Source organism: Dama dama, chromosome 15, assembly GCF_033118175.1.
Source record: "Dama dama isolate Ldn47 chromosome 15, ASM3311817v1, whole genome shotgun sequence".
Taxonomy (NCBI): Eukaryota; Metazoa; Chordata; class Mammalia; order Artiodactyla; family Cervidae; genus Dama; species Dama dama.
In genome coordinates, this window is record NC_083695.1 from 73697646 (window position 1) to 73710341 (window position 12696).

A 12696-nucleotide genomic window follows, 5' to 3' on the forward strand; every position below is an offset into this window, starting at 1 on the left:
AAACTTGAGAGTTTCTACTCAATATTTTATGCGATATAATGCCTAAACTATTGAAATTTCACATTAAGGAAACTTTAGACTATAGATTGAGTACATCCTCCCTCTATTTTGCTTTTTCTTGTTTTAGCCTTAACAGAAAAAAAGAATTATGATACCGTCCTATACAATTTATCAGATTTATAGTAAATTAGGATCTGTGGGTTTTCTTTAAGACTTTTGAGGCCCAATGTTATGTCTTCATCATCTTTTTTTGTGTGGAGTCCACAGCAGCCACATTACGTTTTCATATATTTGGTTTCTCCAATCTACCTGAGGAAGGTACCGGTAGATCTCAAAATGGAAGCAATCAAAAGTCCAAGACCATAAGTTGACAAACTTTTCTTCTAGACCACAAGTTCTTCTAGACCATAAGTTGACAAACTTTTCACATAAAGTGCCAGGGAATAAATGTTTTAGCTTTGCAGGTTATATAGCTTTAGTCACAAGTACTCAACTCTCGGGTTGTAACATTAAAGTGGACATAGAGAATGCATAAAAGAACAAATGAATCTGGGTTCTAATAAAACTTTATTTACAAAATCTGGCAGTGTGCAGGCTATTGCTTACCAGCTACTTCAAATCTAGCCAAAGTCCTTTCTCTGTCCTTAAGTTTCAAGACTGACTACCTAAAAGCACGATCGAGAAAATAAAATTAAGTGCCATCTGGGAAAGCACTTTTAACACTATAGATGACTGTAAGGCCAAGTATTAATATTAAACTCACCTCATAGGGTAACCATAAGGATGAAATGGATTAATGTACACAGAACACTTAAAACCACCCTGACAATTAGTAAGTGATTATGAAAAGTTATCAGTTATTTTACTTAACATTATTATCTATCCCCCCCTGTTCACAACCTTCACAAATTCCAATTTCCTTAGAATAAATCACAAATCCTCTAACTTGGGCCTGAAGCCCTCCATAAACTAACTTTGTTCTACTTTCCTGGACTCTTTCTCCCCAACCAGCTCATTCTGCTTTAGCCAAACTTCTCTTTTCAATCCTCTGGAAAGTACTTCTTTTCTTCTGTTCTTTCTGCTTCCATGTCCATCTTTTTGCCTAATCAGCTGCCTAAAACTTATCCACACTTTAAGTGGCAGCTTATCTCCTCTCTTTTCCTGATTGTGAAAGTAAAATCATAAGAAGTTCAAATGTAGAGAGTACTAATATGTTCGGGGCTTTCCTGGTGGTCAGATAGTAAAGAATCTGCCTGTAATGCAGGAGACCCAGGTTCATTCCCTGGGTTGGGAAGATCCCCTGGATAAGGGAATGGCTACCCACTCCAGTATTCTTGCCTGGAGAAATCCATGGACAGAGGAACCTGGTGGGCTACAGTCCAAGGATTGCAAAGAGTTGGACACAACTGAATGACTAACTCTTTCACTAATATGTTCTAGACACTATGCGAAGTTCTGAACATGATTTGCTTTCAAACTATCCCTAATAAAGAAGGTATCACTACTCCCAATAAATAGATGAAGAAATAAAGATTCACAGAACTTAAACTAGTTTTCTCAAGATCACACAGCTAGCACCTAGACAATTTGGATCTAGGATACATGTATTTGTTACCACTGTACTGCACTACCTCTTTAAATTAGGTGAGACATGTGTCATCTCTTACAGGAATCCTTATGATTTACTTATAGGAATCAGCAATGCCTTGTATGATTTTCTTCCTTTGTGTGACTGTGAACTTTAAGCTCCTCATTGAGGGCATACTTGGGCCCCAGATATGCAAGACTGATACTCACTAGGTCCACATTGGGATGACTGTATAGAGTTTAAATGTTGAAATATCTGTCAAGAAACTGGCTATCATCACTGGCCCCAAACCCTGCAGGCACCACACCCACCAATCCTGCTATGTTAACCCCTATCCTTGGAGTCCTTGCTTTTCCTGGCAATCTGGAAGTGAATGGGTTAACACCTAATACACCAGGGAGCTTCCTAAATCCTGCTCCTGTACTGAGATCCCTACTCATTCTGACTGGTCACTGCCATGTCTAAACATCTTCAGATCATCCTATCTGATATTAAATATTTTGAAAAGTCCATGTTGGTGCTTATGACTATAGGCTGATTTGAAAGAAAATAAGGGCAGCTGGGGAAAAAAAAAAAAGATGCGGACACTGGAGAATGGTGACATTCTGGTACCAGCAATGGTAGCAGAGAAGTGACAGCAATGTCATACAGTAATTATGGCATCCCAGTGAGTTAAACTGCATCACAAACTCCCTGCGTGTTTCAGAAGCCAGGCACAACACACATTAAAGGCAGGTTATAACTTTAATCACTTAGCGTCCAAGCACACCTGTGACTCTATCTTGGCAAGCAGCTCTGGCGGCATGGACTCACCATCATCGCCAGCATCATCAGCTAGAGGACATTCCTTTTGTGCATCACTGTTCTGACCAATCACCACCCTGGGCTTTCCTGAAGCCTGTAGCAACAGGAGTTCTGCTTAAATACAAAGCACGAATCCATTCCCCTGGGATTCTGCCACAGAAAAGACCATTGGTAATTTTTTCAATGCTCATTAAAAATCATTCTGAGACCATTTTATTTCCTGGATGAAAATGGCTTCACATTAGCCCTACCAGAACGGTCTCTGAAATTTACAAGAAAATTGAGCAGAAATACAGAGTTCATTTACTCAAGTAAGCACACACCTGCTTTGTGCATTACAGAATAGTTCTATTTTCATCCCAGCAGCTGTCCCTGGGTCTGAGTTACATAAATGAATAATACATTTTATATGTTATTAAATGGGGCTGCTTACCTCCGCAATAACAAGGCAACTTATGATTATGTTGGACCTAAGCTCTGAATATTACTGGGATGCATTTAGTTGGTAAAACATTCTTCAATCTGCCAAGAAGAAAAGTGCTTTGCAATGGCAAGGGAGTCTTTGTACAATTACTGAAAGGAAACATTCCTCAAATACGCCTTTGATATTACCGACTGCTCATGGGTAGATGGTGTCTTATTACTTCAACAACCCCAATTTCAGCTATTCTCTTCCTTCTTTTTGATACTCTGTCACCTTTTCCTTTTTACCCCTACCCTCTTTGATTTTGCTTCTGCGCTGCCTGTCAGTCTTTAAAAAGATGAAGGTTGTAGTTTTTCTTTGTGGGAGTAAAATTGGAAAAAGCATCAAAAGTCTTCATATCCTGTGATTTGACTATTTAGCAGTTTTTGTTTTTGTTTTTAACTTACAATTTTGGTACAGATGTTTACAGTACAAATGTTTGCTATAGATATTTGTGACTATTCCATGTATGTTAAGGTGACAATATAGTCTGGCTTAGTCAGTCACAACCCTCTCTGTAATGTTAAGACTCTGCCCACAGAAATCAGTTTAAATGAGAATTCTGGGCATCAGTGTGTTTTTGTTTTTAATTTCCCCTGGTGATTCTAGTGTGCAGCCAGGATTAAAGATCACTGTCCTGGTGGTTAAAACTAGTGTTCTGGAACCAAACTGCCTGAATTTAAATGCAGGCTATTATACATTATATAAACTTGGGCAATTTACCCAGACTCTAATGTTTGGGTTATTTGCCTATAAAATAGGTATATAGAAACTGTTCCTAAAGTTCTTGGGAGGATTAAATGAGATAATGCATTCAAAAGGACATAGAAAAAAGTATGTCACATTTCAAGACCTTAATAAATATTAAATATCATAAGGTAATAAAAAAATTAGCATTTAAACTTTTAAATACTAATTCCCTGGTGGCTCAGATGGTAAAGAGTCTGCCTGCAAAGCAGGAGACCCAGGTTCAATCAGTGGGTTGGGAAGTTTCCCTGGAGAAGGAAATGGCAACCCACTCCAGTATTCTTGCCTGGAGAATCCCATGGATGGAGGGGCCTGGCAGACTACAGCCCATGGGGTTGCAAAGAGTTGGACACAACTGAGTGACTTCACTTACTTACTTACTTAAAGTTTTAAATATCTGCTTGCTATTACATCTGGTAAAGAATCCACCTGCCATGCAGGAGACCCTGGTTTGATTCCTGGGTTGAAAAGATCCCCTGGAGGAGGGCATGGCAATCCACTCCAGTATTTTTGCCTGAAGAATCCCATGGACAGAGGAGTCTGGCGGGCTATAGTCCATGGGAATGCAAAGAGTCGGACAGGACTGAACAAATAAGCACAGCATTATACAAACTCCCTGAAAGCAGAAGCCATGCTCTTTCTGCCAAAATTATCTTCAGATCAAACTGGATCACATCAAGTCCTTCCTTAATATTGTTCAAACTGCCCATGGTTTAGTCATAAAGAGTAAGTTTTGGGTTTAAGAGACAGTTTCATGATCTGTGGTCGATGCATTTTTTAAGCTTTAGCTCTTTTCACTGCCCTGCATGCCTCCTAAGCTCAGGCCAGGCTAAAGGCTACTTGCCTTCTTCTCTGTGTTGTTCATCCTCCCCAGGACGATCTTTACTCTGTCAAGCTTCTATTCATTCATTAAAAACCAGTGCAGACATTATGTTTTCTTATTACATTTTCTCTTCTCTTTTTTCACAGTAGTTATTACATGTTATGACCAAGAAAGAGGTGGAACTCTAGGTTTTCTTATAGCCAAGGTAGGACTTACTGTCACTGGGCTCTGGTGTCCCTCATTTGTGAGCACAATGAAAAGAATATATTTGTTTAGTTTCTTGGATTGTACTACGTGTCCTTGTTTTCAAGGAAAAACTTTCTTCTTACAGTTAATACCTGACTTGAAGTGAGAAATGGGGCAAGCCCTGGAGACAGAGAAGGGAGCTGGTTCTGGGAACAGTGCATGGGTAACACTTCAAGTAGGTCTTTCTAGACTCAGTGTGCTCCTATTTCAGCAATAATACGATGTAGCACTCATACCTCCAACATTCAGAAATAACAGAGTTCCCTGACAGTTTTAGTAGGTTCTCCAAGTTTCTCGCCTCAAGGCAATAGCTCTCAGAACTTTCCCCTTAAACAGAGTAAGCAGACCTTAGGCTTAGGGGAGTGTCACTGGGCAGAAGACTAGGTGAGGGGGAGAAAACTTTTCTTCCACTGAGTCGGATGGAAGCACAAGTCATTTAACCTGAACAATAAATAGAATGCAACATCATTCTGAATGCCAACGTGATGAAGTGGGACACATGGGCGAGTTAAACTAAATGACAACATCAAACATCAGGAGGATGGCTCATGGAATCCACTAGAGTCAACTAGTTACATAACAAATTCATAAAAGGAAAATTCCCCTACTTTTAAACACCTGCAGTCCAAGGAATGCTAATACTGGTCACTTCAGATAGACTATGGACATGTCAGAACCTGAAGGGGTCAAAGATCAACACAATCCCTCTGTTTTGCACATAAGGAAAAAAAGAGAGAGAGAGATAAGAGTTTAGAGGGCTTCCCAGGGTCACACAGTGGGCAAGCAGTGGTCAGGGGCTCTGGACTGGGTTTGCAGCTCTTTGTCATGATGTCATACCACTTGGATGAGGATTGTTATTCCCAATACCACTGGGCAAGGGCAGTGGTGTGAGAAACCTGATCTCTGTCCACCTTCTTCATTTCTACCCTAATGCCATCCTGTAAATATGTGGCAACATGTATCTAAGAAATATATTCTGAAGAATCAATTCTGTAGCAGCTGACAAGTCTAGAGCATCTGCTGTTGAAACTGAATGGGTGCTTTCCAAAAAATAAAAATAAAAAACAGCTACATGGGTAGCAGTTTTGGGTCTGAAAACACTGCAAGTGATTTCCTTTCTGTGGACTTGAAACACATAGACCACTTTTAGGACCAATTATTCTCTGTGATGTACACTGACATGTTGCGAAATAAATCAGAGGGAACATCAAGAACTCTACCAGGATCAGAAATGAGATCACTTGGGAAAAGAACACAGCCCCCAAAGGCCCTGGAAATAGCAACCCCAGGGTGATGGCAGGATAGCCAGGGTCTAAATGTTTTCATAGCTCATGTAGAGAGGATTATGTTTATAGAAAGCATTTTTAAAACATTTTAAATTTATGTGAGAGTATGAAGATAACTGTTTTGCTATAATTTATGTGTATATATATATATTTTTCCTGGACCCACTAAATCTTCTTACATAGATACTGAATTAATGCTATTTTTAAATCTTTTTTCTTTAATTCTTGAGTAAATATTCCCATTGAATATTGAGAAACTAACACTGAGGAACAACAAGAACCATCACTGTACACTTACATTACTCCAGAAGAGATTAATGGCCCCTCTAAAGAAACTTCACAGACAAAAATATCTATACCTACATTTAAAAAACACATCTAGAAATATCTCTAGCTTAGTAGCAAAAAGAAATCCGTTCCTTGATAAGATTATCTTTGTTTCTTAGAATAAACCAGCCCAATGCCCATTTTATTTTATATTTACAGAATCTTTCATGGTTGGCATGAAACAAGCAATGTTCTAGTTAATTTAGCAACTTAAATCATATCACATTCTCTGGATCTGAAACAGTGTAAACAAGATTTAACCACATACAAGTATCAGTTCAGTTCAGTCGCTCAGTCGTGTCGGACTCCTTGTGATCCCATGAACAGCAGCGCGCCAGGCCTCCCTGTCCATCACCAACTCCCAGAGTCCATCCAGACTCATGTCCATTGACTCGGTGATGCCATCCAACCATCTCATCCTCTGTCGGCCCCTTCTCCTCCTGCACTCAATCTTTCCCAGCATCAGGGTCTTTTCCAATGAGTCAGCTCTTTGCATCAGGTGGCCAAAGTATTGGAGTTTCAGCTTCAGCATCAGTCCTTCTAATGAACACCCAGGACTGATCTCCTTTAGGATGGACTGGTTGGATCTCCTTGCAGTCCAAGGGACTCTCAAGAGTCTTCTCCAACACCATAGTTCAAAAGCATCAATTCTTCTGTGCTCAGCTTTCTTTATAGTCCAACTCTCACATCCATACATGACCACTGGAAAAACCATAGCCTTGACTAGATGGACCTTTGTTGACAAAGTATCTCTGCTTTTTAATATGCTGTCTAGGTTGGTCATAACTTTCCTTCCAAGGAGTAAGTGTCTTTTAATTTCATGGCTGCAATCACTATCTGCAGTGATTTGGAGCCCCCCAAAATAAAGTCTGCCACTGTTTCCACTGTCTCGCCATCTATTTCCCATGAAGTGATGGAACTGGATGCCATGATCTTAGTTTTCTGAATGTTGAGCTTGAAGCCAACTTTTTCACTCTCCTCTTTCAATTTCATCAAGAGGCTTTTTAGTTCTTCTTCACTTTCTTCCATAAGGGTGGTGTCATCTGCATATCTTTGGTTATTAATATTTCTCCCAGCAATCTGGATTCCAGCTTGTGCTTCTTCCAGTCCAGCATTTCTTATGAGGTACTCTGCATATAAGTTAAATAAGCAGGATGACAATATATAGCCTTGACATACTCCTTTTCCTATTTGGAACCAGTCTGTTGTTCCATGTCCAGTTCTAACTGTTGCTTCCTGACCTGCATACAGGTTTCTCAAGAGGCAGGTCAGGTGGTCTGGTATTCCAATCTCTTTGGGAATTTTCCACAGTTTATTGAGATCCACACAGTCAAAGGCTTGGCACAGTCAATAAAGCAGAAGTAGATGTTTTTCTGGAACTCTCTTGCTTTTTCGATGATCCAGCAGATGTTGGCAGTTTGATCTCTGGTTCCTCTGCCTTTTCTAAAACTAGCTTGAACATCTGGAAGTTCACAGTTCATGTATTGCTGAAGCCTGGCTTAGAGAATTTTGAGCATTACTTTACTAGCGTGTGAGATGACTGCAATTGAGTGATAGTTTGAGCATTCTTTGGCATTGCCTTTGTTTGGAATTGGAATGAAAACTGACCTTTTCCAGTCCTGTGGCCACTGCCAAGTTTTTCAAATTTGTTGACATACTGAGTGCAGCACTTTCACAGCATCATCTTTTAGGGTTTGAAATAGCTATTGTTATTGTTCAGTTGCTAAGTTGCATCCAACTCTTTGTGACCCCATGGACTGCAGCAAGCCAGCCAGGCCTCCTTGTCCCTCACTATCTCCCAGAGTTTTCCCAAGTTCATGCCCAAGAACACAGTATAAATGTGTAGTACATAGTATGTATAGTATAACTAAATAGGCTTGGGCTTTCATATTCGCAAACTGAGATATTTATAGTTATCAATGGAGTTACAAAGAGAAAATGAATTTGGGGTTATTTCAGCACTAAATGCCAGACGACACACAGATGAATACTGGTTTCATCTTATTTAAATAAAAGGAACTCATTTATTAATCAGGTAAATGTCTTATCTGCGTTGAGTGGTCTCGGGGGCAGACATGCATTTTGGAGTACAGTGCTTCTAATTCTGTGAGTTTATGAGCCTATGCAAGGTATTATTTCTGTTTTACAGATGACAAAACAGGGCCTTATATTAAATGTGTCCTAGATCTCAGGACTGTCATGACTATTATGTATCAAATGTCTGGACTATAGATACACAATAAAAGGAAATTTCCCCCCTCTTCTAACCTTCACTCCAGAGGAGCCCTTCGATGATCACTGTTGGTGATGTTCTACATTTTGAAAAGTGACCACTATTACTAGGTACTGTGCTGCATGCTTCATATAAAGTATCACATTTAATCAACCCCGAAAAGCAAATAGTAAAATTTCATGGTTTAGGAAACTAAGGCTCAAGAGAGGAAGCGGCTTGCTAAAGTTGAAGGTAGAGACTGTTTCATTCTAAAACAACTCTGCTCTTTACCAAGCAACACCTCCTGCCTTAGAGCTCACTCTCTATCCATAGTAGGCTGAGGCCTAGTACCATCCTCCTTGACTCCCATGGACTGGGCTGGGGGAGGCATCAGGCACAGGTGAAGAGTGATGGGGACAACGCGGCAGAGCCGAGTCACGTGCTGTGTGGTGGTGTGGACCCTGGACACCTCACATCACTGGGCTAAGAGCTAAGGACTGGCAGCTACCGCCACTGGAGGGATACTCTACACCCATTTCAGCTCTTATGCTAACTCTTTCTAAGATCTTTCCACGAGCTGAAAGGAAACTGCACACCCATTCATTTCTATACAGGGAAACTGATAACAATTTTGGCATCTCCTCAAAAGAGCATTTCTATTGGGCATAATTAACAACTGATGCTAGGAAGTTTCCATCATGGTGAAGGGAGTGAACCTGAGAACAGGGCTATCTATACAGCATAATAAGCTGACTATGAGAGCAACCATAACCATTTATAAAGCGAGGTCTTAACAAAAATAAAAGGAAAGTTTGCCTGCATGCCTTCAAGTAAACTTGCAGAAAGGTGCTACTGGCAGATCTGCTTGTTAAGCTTTATTGACAAGGGATGGCTGTTTTGCAGACCTGTTCAACCCAAGTCTGATTGCATGGCTGTAGCGTGTGCCCTGCTGTGAGGACTGGGTGAAGCAAGTCAGGCGCATGACAAGTGAAATCTATCAGAGGCAAGGACTCTCAAGCCAGCCCTGCCCTGTGACTCCTCGGCACTTCATCTCAGCCTGAAGTTAATACTACATATTCTGTGCTGACAACCAGAGATGCCCGTGGATGGGTTAAAATGGGCACTGGAGAGACTTAGGGGCACTGTGGCTCCTTAACTCTAGAGACTTCCAGGCATTGCCCAATATCTCCCTCAGTGCCTGGATACTAATCTGACATCACAGCTTGTCCTTGAAAAACTACCAGCCTGGCCCTTTCACCTGGCTCATCTCTTGTTCCTTTGCCTGCAGTAACCTGCCTCAGTTCAGTTCAGTTGCTCAGCTGTGTCTGACTCTTTGTGACCCATGGACTGCAGCACACCAGGCCTCCCTGTCCATCACCAACTCCCGGAGTTTACTCAAACATGTCCTCACACCTTCTTAATTTGGGAATCCTACTTACCCTTCCTCCTAGTGTTCCCTTACATAATCCACTGGCATTTGTATTTTAAAGAAGGACAGAAGTTAATACAACTGAATATCTCATGTGTGGGATTCACAGGCAGTGTGTGGGCAGGAAGCTGGTGTTTCCACTCTTATGGGGGAGATATTTGGCAATGTCTAGATACTCAGGTCTAAGAAGGAATCAGCTGACTGGATGGAAGTTGCTTTAGCAGCTAGCATAAAGGTCTTCAGCTGCCAAAAGACTCAAATTACTGTTGCAGGGTTTTAATAACAAGTATTATAGTATGAGAAAGCTAACTGTAGCATTGTTTATACTGGCAGAAAATAGGAAATGATCAAAATGTCCATGAAAGGGATTACTACATAACTCCTGGTGCCCGAATCCTAAGGGATAAAAAGAAATTAGATGGAAAGAAGCCTCATAAACTCTGACATCAAAAGATGTCTAAGATGGGTTTTTGAATGAAAAAGGCACATAAGAGAATAATACATCTAGTAGGAAACTGCATATAAAAACAACCAAATTAATTTTGTGTATCTTTTCACTTAATTATTCACTGACAAATGCAAAAGAAAGTGTTCAGAAACACGCATATCAAACAGATCACAGCTGTGTAGGAAAGGGGGCCAGGATTGGGATGATAATCTAAATTGGCTTTTTAAACACAGAAAACATATGTATATACTTTTTGTAATTAAACATCTCTAAGTGAAAAGCTAAATGATTGATTGCAGCACTGTAGTGGCTGTCACCTTATTGAATCTGTACTTATGAAATGCCACCAAATCAACATATAGCCAGGTGACATCTGGGGTCAGGGGCTGGAGTGGCATTAAGACAGTCAAAAAGATTTGCAGCAACATGGACAGACCTAGAGATTTTCATACTTAGTGAAGTAAGGCAGAGGAGGAGAAATATCATATGACATCCCTTATACGTGGAACCTAAAAAGAAATGATACAAAGGAAATTAATTACATGACAGAGAGAGACTCACAGACTTAGAGAAGGAATTTATGGTTGCTGTGTAGGGGGGAAGGAGCAAGCAGAGGGACAGTTAGGGAACTGGGGATGAACATGTTCATACCGCTATATTTAAAATCGATAACCAACAAGGACCTCTTATATAGCACCCCAGGGAACTCTGGTCAATGCTCTGTGGCAGCCTGGATGGAGTTTGGGGAAGACTGGATAAACACACACACACACACACACACATATACATGGCTAAGTCCTTTTGTGGTTCACCTGAAATTATCACAACGTTGTTGATCAGTTATACCCCAATACAAAATAAAGTTAAAAAAAAAAGAAAGGCAAAGTTCTTTTTCAATTTCATCTACACATTACCTCTTACTCACTCTTGAGTTGGCTACAGACCCTGCAAATGGAAATTTGATGGTATGGTGCCTTCTTTGAGGATGACTTCAGGACCCTGTCCCAGCTAATGGTCTTCCTATTCCTGATGCAAGTGTATATACAATATGTCAATCTGTGAGGTTATGATTGATACCCTTCCTCCCAACCTTAGGCCACAGGGTGCTATGAGGGTGGTTACTCTTCCACCTGTGAGCCCCTTACTTTCAAGAGCAGGGCATTTATCCTACTTGCTGATGGCTGGTATTTATCATATGTCCCCTTTATACAAACTCGCTCACTAATGCTGATGATTTTCTGCAATATGTTTCAATGGAATGGACGAAGCCAGCAGATGTGATAACTCGACAAAAAATCCCTTAGGGTGAGATGCTCTCAGGTAATAGCCACTGACAGGAACAACCCTCTGAGAGTGGAGGGGGAGCACTAGGAAGTAATGCTGTGACTGTGTGATTAATAAACATAATTGCATTGACAACCATTTTTATACCCAGATACCTACTGCTGAGTCAAAGCTATGGTTTTTCAATTAGTCGTGTATGGATGTGAGAGTTGGACCATAAAGAAAGCTGAGCACTGAAGAATTGATGCTTTTGAACTATGGTGTTGAAGAAGACTCTTGGAGAATCTCTTGCACTACAAGGAGATCAAATCAGTCAATCCTAAAGGAAATCAATCCTGAATATTCATTGGAAGGACTGATGCTGAAGCTGAAGTTCCAATACTTTGATCACCTGATGCAAAGAACTGACTCATTGGAAAAGACCCTGATGCTAGGAAAGACAGAAGGCAGGAGGAGAAGGGGATGACAGAGGATGAGATGGTTGGACGATATCACCAACTCAATGGACAAGAGTTTTACCAAACTCTAGGAGATGGTGAAGGACAGGGAAGCCTGGTGTGCAGTAGTCCATGGGGTCACAAAGAGTCAGACATGACTGAGCGACTAAACAACAACAAGCCTACTGCTGAACCATTTATAATTGAAAATTTTATCTTATAGGGCATAGATGAAAACTTTCATTGAATAGAATATATAAATTACTCATCTCTGATGTTTTATTTTATATGGGTTAGGATTTATTTGGTTTTCACATACTGATTCACCAAAGGAATGGTGAAATCTGTTTAGGAGTAGCTAAAGAAATCTAAGTGTCTAAGTGTGAGTGTAAATATTGATACATGTATATAATCATAAAATGAAAATACATATATATTCTTAATAAAGTGAAAAGTAAGGGTTCATAGACCTTCTTTTTCTGCCTTATTACAGTGGTTTCGGTAGCATTTGTTAAAATTTAGACCCCTCTGTACTTCAGCCTCCTGTTATTAATACCAAAGAGAGAACAGCACAACTCCCTTGACTAACTCAGTGGGAAAAA

The 12696-nt window shown here is 40.4% G+C and overlaps 1 protein-coding gene across 5 annotated transcripts in view; it reads right to left on the minus strand.

Moving 5' to 3' along the window:
* The window catches only part of SORCS1 (sortilin related VPS10 domain containing receptor 1), a 581948-nt gene that overhangs the window by 93088 nt on the left and 476164 nt on the right, over positions 1–12696 (minus strand). The gene's annotated exons all lie outside the window — the stretch shown is intronic.